This window comes from Schistocerca serialis, chromosome 9, assembly GCF_023864345.2.
Source record: "Schistocerca serialis cubense isolate TAMUIC-IGC-003099 chromosome 9, iqSchSeri2.2, whole genome shotgun sequence".
Taxonomy (NCBI): domain Eukaryota; kingdom Metazoa; phylum Arthropoda; class Insecta; order Orthoptera; family Acrididae; genus Schistocerca; species Schistocerca serialis.
Window position 1 is genome coordinate 175,539,339 of NC_064646.1, and position 18,628 is coordinate 175,557,966.

Consider the following 18,628-nt stretch of genomic DNA (forward strand, 5'->3'; position numbering starts at 1 on the left):
ACGTAATCTATATGTGTCAGTTTCCTCAGTTATCACCGCCCCAACTGGAGGAGAACGTATCTCATACCCGACGGCCCATTATCTACATCACGAAACGGCTAAACAGGTACACGGTACACGGCTTACAGGGCCAATAAAAAAGTGATTTTCAGTATTTCATATAATTATTGACCGAAATTTAAAATGCTGTCATGCTCCACTCAGCAGGAGGTATAATATTTTGCTAGATGTTTAACACAATAAGACAAGTATTACACTGAGAAACTGTTTGTACCTTGAAGCAGCGTAATTCATGGCGCACAAATTACCCAGACTGTATTCATAGAGTATTTGAGAATTAGACCACTTAGCGGCTTCCAGAAAATTTTACACAAATTTCCAAACATTCTCTAAACTTTTTATCGCTGATAATACCCCTCCACCATTTCACATTAACCCTCGCAGTATCCTGCATTTTCTACGGTACGTAACAGGACATTAACTCTCAGCAATGTTTCATGAATGAGAAAAAAATCTGTGTACAGCCCGTATGAATACTAAATTCATGTCTGATCGAAGTCTCAGGTTGGATGGAGACAAGGGAATACCACCTCAAATGCAGTATGATTATAATTAAAATTTTTCTACTTGAGAGGCCCAGCAAGAAAAAGGAGTGATCGTAGGACAATGTAGCATCGTAGGAACATTTGTTAGGAAGAGAAATAACGAATAAACCACTGAACGAAACATGCTAATTTCCACGCGAGAGGGTAATATTTGCTAACTGGATACCATGTTTACGTTCCAGGTTACAAACGTTGCTCCTTGCTCCATTAACAACCATCTGCATTCACGACAGCCAGGAGTCGCAATAGATACTGCTCTACTGCTGCCGAAAACATCTCAGATGGAATGTTCAGCTGTTTTAACACAGCATATGCACTGTTCGAAGTTCGCACACTGCATCGAGCACTCTGTCATGGCAATAGTAACTTCTTCAACATTTGTGGCGCAATTGGCCGTTAATCTCGCCCGGGAGCAATTCCCAAATCGTCAGCTAATTCAAACTTTCGATTCATGTTCTTCAACCCGGGATCGGAAAGAGGACCTTTCCGAGTTATTGTGATGGGTCGACAGTCGCAAAGAAAAGCAGCACGATTGCTGTTGTTTTTTTATAACAGCTTTCAGAGTAAAGCCCTGCTTTCTTTGTCCAGTCCCACGTTGACTGTCTGCAGCTGTGATGTACACAGATGCTTGTGTTTACTCCTATGATGCCTTACCAGTTGCGGCGCCTAACGACAAGTCAGACACTAACGCTACTATAACAACGCAAATCCAGAAACGCACAGTCGGAACATCATTTCTGTTATGTTGCGGACCGATACGGTAAATAGTTTTCCGTGGCTTAAGTTGCGAAAGTGTAATTGTAACTAAGCTGTAGAATCTCGAGCAAGATGGGCCAATGGTTTAGGCACTAGACACTATTTGCCGAGGTACGGGTTTCAGATACCCCTGCCCCAATTCAGCTTTAGATTTTCTGTGGTTCTGTAAAGCACTAAGGTGATCTCCAACTATACTCCGCATGCCACCTTAGGTGCGTGGCGGAGAGTTCTTCGCGGAAATTTATGCTTGAACTCTAACGAGAATCTGTGAATTGCTGTGAATAATTAGGATAATGGGCGGGGATGCTTCATCAGTAGTGTGTAGATAAGTTGGAAATTTGAGGCGGCCAGGGACAACGTCCGAATGGCCGAGGTGGTCAAAGCAACCGTTCACAAGAAACGGAAATATCTGGTTTCGAGTCCTTGTCCGGCATAAATTTTCAACTGTCCACATTTTTTGATGTACTTCAGTGACTAGTGGCAGCTAATGCCTTCTTTTCCTTTACATCTGCGCCTGGTGTTGTCTGAGCATCTCCCTGACATTTTCGCGCTTACTAAATGAACCTGAAGCGAAACGTGCTGCTCTTCTTTGCATCTTCTCTATTTCATCTATTAGTTCTCCCTGGTACGAATCCCATACTGACGAGCAATATTCAAGTATTGGTCGAATGAGTGTTTTGTAAGCCATTTTTGTTATTGGTGGACTACACTTCCTGGAGATTCTTCCAATGAATCTGCTTATGAGCGATTAATTTTACGTGGTCGTTCCACCTCAATTCGCTCCAGACACATAGTCCTAAATATTTGATGGAATTAACTTCTTCCCGTGACTGTTTTGCAATTGTATAATCATACAATTAACGGTCTTTCTGTCACTGCAGTGGTGTGTTCGAAAACTTGAAGTTCGATTTCCTTCTCCATTCATGTCCAGTCCGAGCTTATGTTCCGTCTTTAATGATCCTACCGTAAACTGTAACATCCGTTCCTCTTACAAATAGCTTAGATACTAATGGCAGGCGTAATACATTGCAGAGGAGCGGTGTGCCGCCGTAACCAGTCATGACTCTTTTTTATTTTCTTTGTTAGAAATTAACTTCTGCAACACGTTCACCGCTGGAAGAGAAGTTGTTGAGATTCATGAAGGCTCTCGCTCGTTGACAGCGCTGCTATATCGTCGCTTAGACTTTTTAGTTCTATAGGTAATAAGCCACTTCCACTTCCGCTGCAGAAAAGTATTTTCATTACCTAGTTTTTGGTCGAGAGGGTAGGAATGATTGCAGAGCGAGCCCACGCCTCGATTAAATAAATCGCACACGGAATCGGAATTAAATTCGAAGTCATGCAAGTTCAGCAAAAGCAGCAATTCGTGTTAACGTCGGCTCTTCGGATAACATTCAGCCGTATAAAAACCTACGTCCAATCGAATTAACCTGGAACATGGTGACTGGCGCATTGAGTTACATGCAACGCCCACATTCGACGCTTCTGTTTGCGATCCTTAATATGCCACGATTAATATGACACACTCGCAGACACACACACACACACACACACACACACACACACACACACAGAGAGAGAGAGAGAGAGAGAGAGAGAGAGAGAGAGAGAGAGAGAGAGAGAGGGCGGTGGAAGAGGGAGAGGGTGAGGGAGGGGGGGGTCGAGAGAATTGTACATCGACATCTACATGGATACTCTGCAAATCACACTAAAGTGCCTGGCAGAGAGTTCATCGAACCATCTTCACAATAATTTTCTGTTATTCTAATCTCGAACAGCTCATGAAGAAAAAAAAAAAAAAAACGGACACCTGTAACTTTCCGTGCTAGATCTGTTTTCCCTTATTTTGTCATGAAGATAGTTTCTCCCTATGTAGGTTGGCGTCGACAAAATATTTTCGCATTCTGAGGAGAAAGATGGTGACTGAAATTTCGTGAAAAGATGTGACCGCAACGAAAACGCCTTTGTTTTAATGACGTCCACCCAATATCCTGTACGTCAGTGACACTCTCTCCGCTATTTCTTGATAATACAGAACGTGCTGCTCTTCTTCGAAATTTTTCGATGCGCTCTGTTAATCCTGTCAGACAAGGATTCCACACAGCGCAGCAGTACTCAAAAAGAGGACGAACAAGCGTAGTGTACACAGTCCATTTAGTCGATGTCCTCCATCTTCTAAGTGTTCTGCCAATGAAACTCAGTGTTTGGTTCGAATCCCCCGTAACATTTGCTATGTGTTCTTTCCAATTTGAATTGCTTGTAACTGTGAGTCTTAGGTATTTGGCAGAATTTACGGCCTTGAGATTTGATTGTTTTACTGACTCTCTGAGGGAATTCGTAAAGTTCGAGCACAATATATGTTCCAAAAATCTGCTGCGTATCAACGTTAATAATATGGGCCTGTAATTCAATGGATTGCTTCTCCTGCCTTACTTGAGTATTGGTGTGTCCTGTGTAACTTTGCAGTCTTTGGGTATGGATCTTTCGTCGAGCGAGCGGTTGTACATGATTGTTAAGTATGGAGCTATTGCTTAAGCATACTGTGAAAGGAAACTAATTGGTATGCGGTCTGGACCGAAAGACTTGCTTTTATCAAGTGATTTAAGGTGCTTCACTACTCCGAGGATATCTACTTCAAAGTAACTCATGTTGGTAGCTGTTCTTGATTCGAATTCTGGAATATTTACTTCATATTCTTTGGTGAAGCAATTTCGGAAGGCTTTCTTCAGTAAATCTGCTTTGGCAGCACCGTCGTCGATAGTATTTCCATTGCTATCGCGCAGACAAGGCATTGATTGTGTCTTGCAGCTAGCATACTTTACATACGACCAGAATCTCTTTGGATTTTCTGCCAGGTTTCGAGAGAAAGTTACGTTGTGGAAACTACTGTAAGCATCTTGAATTGAAATGCGCATTAAATTTCGAGCTATTGTAAAAGATCGCCAGTTTACGTTTTGAATCTTTTTTCGTTGTTTCTGCAACAGTGTTCGGACTCGTTTTGTATACCAAGGGTAATTCACTTGGTATGAATCTCTGTTGCTATGGATATTATTTGTTTGAATTCAACTCACGTCTGGTCTATACTTACCGATGCATTGTTAATTTCGAAGCGGTAGAGATCGTCTCTCAGAAAGGCGTCAAGTGAATTTTTATCTGCTTTTTTCAATAGGTGCATTTTTCGTTTAGTTTTGGAGGATGTGGGAGTTACAATACTGTCTTGTTACGACAAAACTGTGTTCACTAATAGGCGGAGGAGAGGAAGTAGATCAAAGAAGAGCTACACGAAGCCTAAAGGGTTCGTGTACCAGGTAGGTTCAATCAACACCAACGCGAAACATTAGAACAAGGGTGTTGTGTGACATGGCAAAAGTTGCTATCAAAGTTTCAAAAAACTGTTTTTCTTTAAGAATGAACAGATATACTGCTGCCACTCACATCATCACTAGCATAATCCACTGATGCATAGTGGCTCCCTCCAGACTTCTCCATTCCTCATCATCTACATTACATTACCGTTGCAACAGCTCGTAGCCTCGATCTCTTCTTACGCCCTTGCAATCCAGCGAAGTATGTTCTAGTTCCGTCTATCATCCATTCGCCCGGCTGTGTGTCCTGTCTATCCATTTCATTTTTACTTCCATTGCAGTCATGATCACATCCGCTACTCCAGACTGTTTTCTGGTCGATTTTATAGTTTTCTTCTCTCTGCTAGTATTTCTCGATATGCATCTTCCCATTCCTACACGAGCAAACTTCAATTTTGCAGTCGTTTTTGCATGAAATGTTCATATCTCTCTGCTTTAAGTAAAAACCGATAACACACACTGTTTCTAAACATTCCGTCTCAGACGCTGGATTTCTGCAAACCCATCTAGTTCACTTAAAGTCTTCTTGGCTATTTTCACTCTTCTGTTTACCACTTTCTATGGCCATTCAGTCGTTTGCCTCAATTATCCTAAATAAAAAAGTGAACTGTGTTCTACAACGATGATGCCTTCAGCTGTGTGTATTAGTTTTTATTTATTTACCACCAGTTTCGGTGGTACAACTTACTACCTTCAGGTCTCTGGGCACAGTAAACATGTTGTTCGACATACTCCACAAAAAAATTGTATTAAAACAGGGATGACGTCAGCTGCAGAAAATATCTCTGTTGTAGCAAAGTTATAATAACTTTTTAGAGAACCAAACAGCCTATACTGTAGGTATACAGGATAGTAGATGACTATTAATCTTGTGTGTAACAGAAAATTTATAGTTAATTTGCTTAAAACTGAAATGAACGTTAAAAAATAAACCATGTAGGTACAAATACCATTTGTAATATAATAGATTACATGAATGATCTATTATTTTAAAATAGTATTTCTATCCTATATTGTTAATAGGTTGTATGTATGAAAAGATGAAAAGGACGGTGTCTTGAAAGGAGGATAAAAGATGCATATTAACAAAAGCAAAACAAGGATAATGGAACAGTCGAATAAATTACGGTGATGCTGATGGGATTAGATTCTGAAACGAGACACGTAAAGCAATAAATGAGTTTTTTTGTTTGGTTAGCAAAATAACTGATAATGGTCGTAGTAGTAGTAGTTGTTGTTGTTGTGGTCTTCAGTGCACAGACTGGTTTGATGCAGCTCTCCAATGTACCCTACCCTATGCAAGCTTCTTCATCTCGAAGTACTTACTGCAACCTACACCCTACTGATTCTGCTTAGTTTATTCATCTCTTGGTCTCCCTCTACGAGTTTTACCTTCCACGTTGCCCTCCAATACTAAATTGGTGATCGCTTGAACATGCCCTACCAAACGATACATTCTACTAGTCAAGTTGTGCCACAAATTCCTCTTCTCCCCAGATCTATTCAGTACCTGCTCATTAGTTAAATTATCCACCCATCTAATCTTCAGCTGAAGATTAGACGGCTGTAGTAGAGGGGATATAAAATGCAGATTGGTAATGGCAAGAAAGAGCGTTTCTAAAAAAAGAGAAATTTGTTAAGATCGAATATAGATTTAAATGTTAGGAAGTCTTTTCTGATGCCAACGGCCTTGCCGCAGTGGTAACATCGGTTACCGTCAGATCACCGTAGTTAAGCGTTGTCGGGCTGGGCTAGCAATGGGATGGGTGACCATCCGATCTGCCGAGCGCTGTTGGCAAGTGGGGTTCACTCAGACCTTGTGAGGCAAACTGAAGAGCTACTTGATGAGATGTAGAGGCTCGGGTCTCGGAAACATGACATACGGCCGGGAAAGCGGTGTGCTGACCACATGCCCTTCCATATCCTCATCCAGTGACGCCAATGTACTGAGGATGACACGGCGGGCGGTCGGTATCGTAGGGCCTTCATGGCCTGTTCGGGAAGAGTAAATCTTTCTTGATAGTACTTATGTGGAATGTAGTCTTGTATGGAAGTGAAACATGGATGATAAACAGTTTAGACAAGTAGAGAATAGAAACTTTTGGATTGTGGTGCCACAGAACAATACTGGAGATAAGACGTGGAGGTCCTGAATAGAATTGGGGAGGCAAGAAGTATATGGCACAACCTCACGAAAGAAGGGATAGGTTGATAGGACATATTCTTAGACATCAAGTGTGAAGGAAGTGTGTGTGTGTGTGTGTGTGTGTGTGTGTGTGTGTGTGTGTGTGTGTGTGCGTGTGTGTGATGGGGCGGGGGGTGGTAAAAATCGTAGAGGGAGAGCAAGAGATGAATACAGTAAGTGGGCTGAGAAGGACGTTGGTTGCAGTAGTTATTCGGAGATGAAGAGGCTTGCACGGGATGGAGAACTGCATCAAACCAGTCTTCGGACTGACAACAACAATAACAACAACAACGTTACGAGATAAATGGATATGAAATACTGAACTGTCTGTATGAGGTCATTAATGATTGTTACTGATGCCTTTTCAATGTATTTATTGTGGATTATTTTAGACTGATTATGATTGACTCTAGGACAAGTTTCGTAGATTACAACCCCAACTACCACGAAGGGAAATAACGGGTTGAGCAAAGCGTTCGTGCTTTTTAGCGTATGATCCGAATATGGAATAAAAATGGAGAGTTCCCATTCGAAAATAAAAAGCTCACCTCGACCAAGCAGGAGAAGTGGTTAGGAGGTGGCCAGATGTAGCACAGACAGATGTCCACTTTATTAAAATCAACTTTTCACTTAGAACATTTTTTTCGTACGATGCGTCGTTTTCGAGGTATTTAGTTGCCTCAAATTTATACGATCATATGACATGGGAAGGCAGGCATATGTGACTGTTTAAAGAGATTGATGGAAGCTATGAACTTCAGCGGGATTAACCACATATAGCGTGACACTGGCTCTGAATTCGCAAGAGATTTCTCGGCGGCTCCTTCCGTGACACAACAAACGCATGAGAGTAATCGTGCCCGTGGGCTCACAACTCATACGGATGATGACGGGCGTCGGTTCTGGAGGGAGTGAAAGCTCCGTCATTTGATGCCAGTTACTTGACGAACATCTGCGCAAAGTTCGATAAGTATCAGACTCGTGTTTCATGGTGTAACACTATCCGCTTTCGCAAATGTTTTTGCGAATATAGGATGCAGCCAGTAAGGGAACACTTAATAACATTTAAATACCGTGGGTCGATACACGCAAGTGACCAGGAACGGCGGTCGACTGTGTCTGTGTGTGGTGAGCGGGAGGGAGGGCAGAGTAACCGGAGAGGTGCGAGGTTCGCGTGCTGACGGCGCTGTTGCATCATTCATTCCCCGGTTTCTCGCCTCGTTCGCCCTTCAGGCGCCCTCACAGCTCGTCCACGTTTTAAATTCGAAAACATTCCTTGATGTTATGCGCATCTGACAGCGCCCTTTGGACCTTCACTTCTCCCATCAGAAAACCAGTTTGAGATCATCCGTTGGCGCTAGCGGCTTTAGCTCGGATCTCTTGTGTAAATAACCACAGCAGTTGCTTCTGGTTTTCAGTCTCTGTTGTCATGTGCGTACCCAGCGAGAGATTGCAGAGCGCAGCTGCTCTATCCTCCCTCTCGACTCCCCATCCCACCCGTCCCATTAAAATTCTTCTTCGCAAATACCTAACTCACATTCCGCCCCGCCGTTTGAAGAAAGCCAGAGCGCGCAGCGAATTCAGACCAGTAGGAAAGGTACTCATAAGGGGAAACTTCCCATCGCACCCCCTCCTCCTTCACATTTAGTGGTAAGAGAGCAAAGTCGACAGCCTGCCAAAAACTGAACACTGATCAAGCATGAAAACAGGTAGAACGTGTACTGAACCGTACTAAAAATAAAAAAAGAAGAAGAAAATGGAAACAGTGAATGGTCCAAACATAAGAATTGCAACGTAGTGCAGTCCGCAAGAGCAATGGTGTCGTGGTTAACGGGAGGTTTACTATCTTTGGCCCGAAAAAAGCATGTTATTTGATAATTTTTTTCTCGGGATGTGTTGTGTACATATCAATGTCAAATTTGTTCAAAATGTTTATTGATATCTCCTCTACAAACTGGAATTTTTTCGAGCGGAAATGTCGAAGAGCAAAGGCGGAAGTGCCGTCGGAACGAAACAAAATTTCGATGTAGACCTCCACGCGCAGTATGTCACACGTCATCCGGCTCATCTGAAATCAAAATTGAGTTGACGTTAGCGAAGTATATAAGATTCTTTAGGAGTTGCACCTCGCTTAAGTTATTTGGACCACAGGAAACAAAATGGCGACTATTAAAAAAAATGTTTTTTCATCAATTTTTCAACTTCGTCAGTCAAGTAAAAACATTCACAGTTTCCAGAATGAGATTTTCAATCTGCAGCGGAGTGTGCGCTAATATGAAACTTCCTGGCAGGTTAAAACTGTGTACCGGACCGAGACTCGAACTAGGGACCTTTGCCTTTCGCAGGTAAGTGCTCTACCAACTTTCAACCTTTTTTTGTGTTTGGTCGTTGCGGACGTCACATGACATTCGTTAAAGATCTTTTTTTTATCCTTCCACTCAGTTTTTTTATTACAGAGGCCAACCAGCTCTCTGACCGAACACGCTGAGCTACCATGCCAGTAAAAATTTGGTTCCAGCTGGAATTGAGCCCAGACCCCACACATCGATCGAGCAGTCTACCACAGAGCCACACTGCTCGTCAACTGAGCTACCCAAGCACGACTCACGGCCCGTCCTCACATCTTTACTTCTGCCAGTACCTCGTCTCCTACCTTCCAAACTTTACAGCTCTCTGTGAACCTTGCAGAACTAGCACTCCTGAAAGAAAGGATATTGCGGAGACATGGCTTAGCCACAGCCTGGGGGAGTGTGCGCTCATATGAAACTTTCAAAGCTGAGGACGGGCCGTAAGTCGTGCTTGGGTAGCTCAGTTGGTAGAGCACTTGCCCGCGAAAGGCAAAGGTCCCGAGTTCGAGTCTCGGTCCGGCACACAGTTTTAATCTGCCAGGAAGTTTCATATTTATAGCTGATGGATCGGAATAAAAGTGTTAAAACTCCTAGACAATCTAGTTAGCTTCGTCGGAAACAAAGAATCATGTCATCCGTTCAGTAGATTTGAAGTTACTATACCGCGCGATAAAAAAAGTGATTTAGAGAAAAACGCGTTTGAAGTTTTGACTACATATCAATGCAATATTATGCAACGTACATTCAATCTGCTGTTCCGGGTCCATAAACTACTCCTTTCTCTTCTTCACAGAGGGCGTTCTGTTCGATCTGGGCCATCCTGCGCTACTCCAGAGCCGCTCGTACGGCCGGCGACAAGCGGTTTTCGACTGTTTGAATCCGGTGGTCGTCCGATTGCTTGGCGAACTGAGTGGAATAGAGTCCTAGGGTGACGTCCATCGTTGTTAAGGTCTTCAGAATTGCTGAATACCCTTCGTTGAAGCTGCCCACTGCCAGGAAAGTCGCAATCTCCACAGTCTTCGCACCAGAATACAAATGCTTGGGGGCTAACTTCCGAACACATGCGTTCAAACTTTCTTTTGAATTTTGTGTGTTTCATCCCAAGCACCGATACAATAACTCGTCCTCCGAAAGAAAAAAACTGGTGCGTGAAAAAGTCCGATTTCAGACAGGTGCATTTTTTTGTTCAAGCGCGAATAACAAACATTTCCGTTCCGTATTCGGAAAAACCGTTTCAGGGGTGGATTCTAAACACTTTCATGGATCCAAAAATGTAATTAAAAAAATCGATTTTCTTAATCAAAAGATAGTAAACCTCCCATAAGTGGATAAGGGGTTGGAACGCAATGCGAGCGATCTGTCTTCAAAACTCACTCTAGTTCACTGTATTCAAATTTGTGTCTGTATCGTGGTGTAACGTCAGTTTACAACAGCGAGGTGTAAGGTAGGGACGTATAATGATAGTTGATTCTGCACAGCTACTCTATTAGCAACCGAAAAGAAGTGGCTTTCGAATGGGAACCACAAAGGTTTGATGACAAGGCGGCAAGTCAACCGAATCCTCCAGCGCAAAACACGTCTGGTGTGTCATACACGGTATTAGCGACAGTACTTGTGTCACTTGATAGGAATCTCTTACCGACGCACCTAATTTGTAGGCCTGGTGAGTGAGTGAGATATGCCTCATTCTCAGATTTAGGTGTTCGTATGAATGTGAATGTGATCACTCCCAAGGAAATGATGATAGTCTGCCGGCCGCGGTGGTCTCGCGGTTCTAGGCGCGCAGTCCGGAACCGTGCGCCTGCTACGGTCGCAGGTTCGAATCCTGCCTCGGGCATGGATGTGTGTGATGTCCTTAGGTTAGTTAGGTTTAAGTAGTTCTAAGTTCTAGGGGACTGATGACCTTAGAAGTTAAGTCCCATAGTGCTCACAGCCATTAGAACCAAACATAAGTTTTTTAATGCTTTTGAAGTTTCGCTCCGTTTTGGAAGTTTTGACTTTTGAATTCCTTTGTTGTTACATAGTTGACACGGGATTATTTGTTGTTTTCATTTCTGTGAGACGCCTATGGGGTATCTTGGCTGCTCTCATTTATTTTCGACGGTATGGTATTCTTACAACATGACTCATATTCTGTAACCAGTGTATAGTATGACAACTGTCAAGGCTACAGAAGGGGGAAAAACATTTCAATGGTCGGATGGACAGTTCATAATGTTAGGAAAAAATCGATGGCACGAGGGAATTCTGATCACGGCTCTCCCGCTTGGCAGTTCAACACCGTGACCACTTACTGACAACGTCTTTGCTGATTCAGGATGCTCTTTATTGCACTTCTTGTTCTTGGACCGTTCACTGTTCCTCTATTGCTTTTTTCCTAGTTCAGTATACCCTCTTCCTGTTTTCATGCTTGACCTTTGTTCAGTTTTTGACGGGCTGTCCACTGGGCCTTGTTAGCAATAAATCTGAGGATGGAAGGGGGGAGGCGTGTGCAATGGAGACTTTCCCTTGTCAGTGTCATTCGTCGAGGCCTAGATACGCTCTTGCCCGTTGCCGTCCGAGCACCGGTGTGTATCACCCGCCAAAGGGAACAAGAGACCTGGCGAGGACGACAGCATCGTCGTGATTACGTCACGCTCGAGGAACAGGGAAGAGAGCAAGTAACAGCGCACAATCAAGCACCTTTACAACCGCAGTGCTGTCGCATGCCGCACGTCTATACTGTCAGTGCCGTTCACAGCACAAGTGAACACTGGCCTCTAATCTGACACTACTTCTCGCATGCTTTGCCAATATTTATTAGTAGAATAGTGTTCTGAAGCCACTTTTTGTTTGAACAAACCACTGCCCACATTAAATCCGGTGGCTGATTTTTCTCGTAAAAAGCTAATGTCACATTCGCCCTCATGACGACTTGTTTATTCCGGCACTTTTAAAATCAGAGTAATTTGCTCAAAATTTCTTTGTGAGTCTTTAAAATCCGGTTCTGTGCAACAACTGCTGTGAATTATGTTTATCGTCTAGGTAAGAAAAATTCCGACTTTTGTAACTTAATGATTATTTTGTTTTAGGCAATCATATTTCACCTATTCATACTAGGCACCATCATAATATAAACAACATTATTTGACTGAACATATTTTGTTAGGAGATCTGTAGGGTTTCGTAGCAGCACGTTTAAATTATTTACTATGAAGTAAGGGTGTTTAAAAACAGTATAACGTATTCCTACAGGAAGGAGTGTTTATCGAAACTAGAAGAAAAGTTCCCATAATATTACGTCTGGAGTCAATACCTAGAGATATAGACCAATCTGTCCTCCCCTTCCCCTCCGTCTGTTATATAGAAGTAGACACTATTGGCAGTGCTGCATAAGGTTAGTAGGTATCCTGACATATTCGTCAGTCTTTCTTCAGTGTCAGTTACCCACACTTTCAAGTGCGTCTCGTTCCATTCGGATTGCGTCTCATGAGTTGATCACATGGTCGTGTGAAGCCTGCACGTTGTCGATAGGTTGGACAAACGTCAACGGATTTAAATTTGCCTATAACCAGAAATGCAACGGATTAAGTTTCGCTGAAAGGAGAGCCCACGCTACCGGGGCCCTCGACCAATCCGTCTGTTGTGACCTGAAGAAACTACAACCAACCGGCCACAGCTATAGGTTCTTTGGTTGCTCTGGGAGAATGCTCAGAATACTGGAACACATGAAATATTAGTTCACTTTATTACATAAGTAAATGCAAGATTTACTTAACTTTGACACATTTCTTTGTCACAGGAGTACTATATAATTTACAGCTATCATTGACTAGAAAAGCGTCACTTGATGCACTAGTTAACAAACTGTTCACTTGTAGTACAATGTTCCATATTTAATTGAACAATTCCTTCAGAAAATTTAACTACTACGTTAGTTCTTTAGTTTGATGTCCACTCCTTCCGGTGAGGTCATGAACTAGACAGAACCCTTGTTAACTCGGTACTACATTGAACTCAGTGTGAGGGCCATGCTGCACTGAGAGGGGAGGCGTGCCCTTCAGGAGCAACTCTCATACGTCGTTGCGGACTGCAGAGCCCTCGCTAATGCCTATGGCATCGATTCGCGCTGCATACTTTGGCGTGGCATCGCAATCTGTGGGTGGTACCACAGCCTCCCTCATTAAACGTTACGATGAAGTACTGTTGCTCGATGCTTAGAAAATAGGATTGTGCCTCGTCGTCCAGAAACCAGAGTCGCTGCCTACCTGCAAGAGTGCCTTTCTCCAGTACCACTGATAATCCATGTTGCAGGAATCGATGGTACACAGCACCTGTTAATCTGTGTGGCTGTGTGGCCCTAAGTTCGGAACCGCGCGACTGCTATGGTCGCAGGTTCGAATCCTGCCTCGGGCATAGATGTGTGCGATGTCCTTAGGTTAGTTAGGTTTCAGTAGTTCTATGTTCTAGGGGACTGATGACCACAGATGTTAAGTCCCATACTGCTCAGAGCCATTTGAACCTTTTTTGTATGGCCCTATGAGTCTGTCCCCGACAACTCCTGTCCATACACTTACACTGAAACAAGTCTGATGCCTCACCTGCACGATTTCTCGAGGATTTGCATCTCTCCACACGTGAGTATTGTGGTAATTTATTATGCCATAACTTGTAAACCCTGGATACACCAAAGAACACTGCATACTACTCATCACAGTAAAACGTACCATACCTCAACAGATATTAGCATCCGGACATCTAATTATAGGAACCTATCCGTCTCCATAGCTGTGTGCACAGTGTAGATGGGTGCCACGTGAAGGACCCGAGTTCAATGCCGAATACTGTCAATGGTTTTTCTTTGGTGGGAGGACTGGTACGATGCACAGTTAGCTTCGTGATGCGTACTGAACAGGTAACTGATCGAGAAATAGCGGCTCACGGGTCTGGAAAATCGATAAAACGGCCGGGAGAGAGGTGTGCTAACCACATACCTCTCCATACCGCATCCGCTCGACGCCGCACGGCAGAGGATAACACGGCGGCCGTTCGACGTCGCTTGGGCCTTCAAGGCCTGAACGAGGAACTTCTGCTTTTGACCAATACCTTCTCCTGTAGGAATATGTGTCACGTTTTTAGCGCTGCTGATAAGGTTGCGGTTAATCACTTACGCTTTCTTTACTATTCTTTTCATGTATCCATTGTTTCTTCTATAGGAACTAGATGCACACAGTACAAATTTGCAGTTGATAGTAGGTCAGATTTATATATTTCATTGCGTACTGCATAACATTTCCTGTTTCACACTGCACACGGCCTTGCTCTCGTGCTGTAACATTGACAGAAGGATCATGGGAGTTGTAAATCGTTAGATAACTGAAATTTATTGCCAGGAACCATTACAAACCTTCTAACAAAATGCGTTAAATTAAATATTCTTTATGCTACAGACCATTGGTGAATAGCGGAACACGTTCACTTGGAAGCAAAATATACATTCAGTCGTGAAAGACGGAATTTTTCTTATCTATACAAGAAACATACATGGAATATATATATATATATATATATATATATATATATATATATATAATAAACACACATAGAATCTCCAAATAACAAAAAGCATATAAGCTCACTTGGAATCAGTATAATAAGAAATCTATTTCTGTCAGTGCAAAACTAAGGCATTATAATACAGTAGTCCTACCAGAAGCACTTTATGCTGCGGAAGCTACTGTGATTCATGGTCATACGAAGATCAGAGATACTGAAAAGCAGGAAAGAAAAATTCTGAGGAAAATATATGGAGCAGTGTTTCGGGAAGGAATTTGAGTGAAGAGGCCAACTAGAGAGATTTAAAAAGGCATTGAAACAACAACAGACACTATTAGAAAGAGATGGATGAAACTTTATGGACATACCAGCAGATGAATAAAAGCTGGCTCACAAGAGAAATCTTTGAGATAGCAAACAAGAGCAAAAACAAGACAAAGTGGATGACTGAAGCAGAAGAAGACATTAAAGAACTGGGGATCACACAAGACAACGTAAACAATAGTGAACAGTTTAGAAACATCATACAGAAACACACACTTAAAAAAGAACATACGGAGAACAGAACGGGAAAAAGATGGTCGGAAGATCGCAAGAGGGAACACAGTGAACATATGAAGAGAATTTCGGAAGAAGGAAGAAAGCAGAAGCAATCATGACTACTCAAGTTCAATCGCTTTCTCAAAAGGGAATAATCTAAGATAATAATAATAATAAAAATAATAACAATAATAAACATACCAGGGGCTTACAATAAGTAATGTAAGCAGGTTGGTTTTATTCGGGATTTCAATACACCATATTGTTCCCCACTCTTTTGTCTACAAAACCGTATTTTTCAACATAATTTCCATTCAATGCGATGGCCTTACGCCAGCTTACCGGGGGGGCCTGTATGCTAGCATAGAACCACTCTACTGGTTAACGTCGGAGCCAACGTCTTGGAGCGTCAATAACCTCCCCATCTAAACGGATTGTTTTCCACGGAGTGCATCCTTCGTTGGGCTGACAAATGGAAGTCGAAAGCTGCGAGATCCTGGCTATAGAGTGGGTGACGAAGTACACTCAAAGCGGAGGTGGTGTGACGCCACTCCATGGACTGCCGTTTTGTTTGCGGTTAGAAATAATGAACCCGTGTTTGATCGTCTGTGACGAGGTTCGAAAAAAAATCGTCACCATCAGCCTCGTGAAGAACAGGCAATTCCGAACAAAAGGTCCCTCGTTACTCTTTATGCGAGGAATCTAGCGGGCCTGTACCTGTGAGTACCCCATCTGGTGGACGAGTGTGTCAGCACAACGAACAGCGACGTTGAGTTGAACGGCGAGGTGTTCGACTGCGATCCGTCGATCACATCGAATGCCAGTATCCGCACATTCCAACACTGCAGGAGTCACAGCTGTGTGCCGGCGACCGGCGCACGGGATATGGGACAGGTTTTCACGACCTTTCTGCGATCATTAGAGACGCCTTGGCCAACTACTAACTGTACTTTTTATCACTCCCAGGTCTCCGTAGGCGTTCTGCGAGTGCCTATGAATATCTGTGATATTCTGGTTTCTCGCCAAAAGAAACTCAATGGCAGCTGTCTGTTTGGAACGTATCTCCGTTTCAGACGCCACTTTCATGGCTGCATGTAGCTCTGCCATCTGTCGGAACTTCATGAAAATATAGGGGCTGAAGCGAGAATATTCCACGACGTCCCACAACAAGTTCCCCATTTTTTCAACCGAATTTGGCCGAGGAATAAAGTGTTGCATTACTTATTGAGCGACCCCTCATAAAGATTAGATTAGATTAGATTATTTTTTCGTTCCATAGATCCGTGCTGAGGAGATCCTCGTGGATGTGGAAAATGTAAATTTTTTAAAGCTGAAATAACGATACTAATAGTACGAATCTATGCAACACATCATTTGCTTCTATTAAAAAATTCGTCAATGGAGTAGAAGGAATCAGCCACTAGTATGTCTTTCAGGCTCCTTTTAAACTGATCTTTATTTGTAACTAAATTTTTTATGTTTGCTGGCAAATTATTGAAGATGAGTGTTCCTAAGTAGTGGACCTCTTTTTGAACTAAAGTAGGTGCTTTTAAGTCCTTGTGCAGATAATTTTTGTTCCTGGTATTGTATGCATGAACTGAGCTGTTTGTTGGAAAAAGCGATATATTATTTAGGACAAATTTCATTAAGGAGTAAATATACTGAGAGGCAGTAGTTAGTGTACCCAGTTCTTTGAAGAGGTTTCTACAGGACGTCCGTGAATTTACACCACAAATAATACGTATTACACGCTTTTGGACTCTGAAAACTTTTGTTTGACTTGAAGAGTTACCCCATAATATTATACCATATGACATTATGGAATGAAAGTAGGCAAAGTATGCAAGCTTTTTCATTTTTATGTCGCCTATGTCTGCTAACAGTCGAATTGCAAATACAGATTTGTTAAGGCGTTTCTGCAGTACTGTGGTGTGCTATTCCCAATTAAAATTATTATCAAGTTGTAATCCCAGGAATTTAAGACTGTCAACCTTTTCTATCTGCTCTTCTTCATACTTTATGCATATGCTGTGTGGAAACCTCTTACAGGTTCTGAATTGCATATAATGAGTCTTTTCGAAGTTTAATGTCAGTGAGTTGGCTTTAAACCATTTATTAGTATCCATGAAAATATCATTAGCAGATCTTTCTAGAAGTATGCTTGACATACTATTTATTGCAATACTTGTGTCATCTGCAAACAAAACGAACTCAGCTTCTGGCAGTGTGACTGATGAGAGATCATTAATGTACACAAGAAAAAACAATGGTCCTAAGATGGATCCTTGTGGGACACCACATGTAATTTCTTCCCATTCTGATGATGGCTGATGACTTAATTCACTAGTCCCTTCCATTGAGACCCTTTGTTTCCCGTTAGTGAGGTATGACTTGAACCATCTTGCAGCACTGTCAGTGACACCATAGAATTCTAATTTATTTAAAAGGATGTTGTGGTTCACACATTCGAATGCCTTTGACAAATCACAGAAAATACATGCTGCTTGTAACTTGTTATTTAATTAATTAAGTACAATTTCACTGTAGGTGTAAATAGCCTTCTCGATATCAGAACCCTTCAGAAATCCAAACTGTGTTTTTGATAATATGTTATTTGTGGTCAGATGGTTGAGAAGCTGCCTGTACATTACTTTTTCTAAAATTTTTGAGAATGCTGGCAAAAGTGAAATCGGCCTGTAGTTTGATGGTATTTCTTTATCCCCTTTTTGGAATAGAGGCTTAATATCTGCATATTTTAGTCAGTCAGGAAATGTCCCAGTTATAATTGACTGGTTACACAAGTAACTTAGAATTGTACTAAACTCACAAGAACCTGCCTTAATAAACTTAGTTGATATTTCATCATAACCACTAGAATTCTTTGTTTTTAAAGATTTCATTATGGAAGTTATTTCTTTTGGTGAAGTGAGTGACATATTCATGTACCTGAAGCTATTTGTAAAGGTTAGTTTCAGATATTTAAGGGCATTATTGACTGATCCTGACAATCCCATTCTATCAGTAATGGATATAAAGCACTTGTTAAATAGATTTGCCACACTATGGCCATCGATTACTAATGTGTCATCTACTCTTAGTGCTATTTGCTCCGGTTCCTTTCTGGTTCTATCTGTCTCCTCTTTCACTATATTCCATATTATTTTTATTTTGTTCCCTGACATTGCTACCTTCTTCTCGTAGTGCATTTGTTTAGATGTCTCAATTACTTTTTTTAATATTTTACAGTAATCCTTGTATTTAGCTAAATCATCAGCATTGTAGTTTGTTCCTTTG

The 18,628-nt window shown here is 42.1% G+C and overlaps 1 long non-coding RNA gene and 1 pseudogene across 1 annotated transcript in view; one reads left to right on the forward strand and one right to left on the reverse strand.

Annotated features, from left to right (window-relative positions):
• Positions 1 to 18,628, reverse strand: part of LOC126418888 (uncharacterized) — a 580,721-nt gene that overhangs the window by 246,164 nt on the left and 315,929 nt on the right. The gene's annotated exons all lie outside the window — the stretch shown is intronic.
• Positions 6,407 to 6,524, forward strand: LOC126420197 (5S ribosomal RNA; annotated as a pseudogene).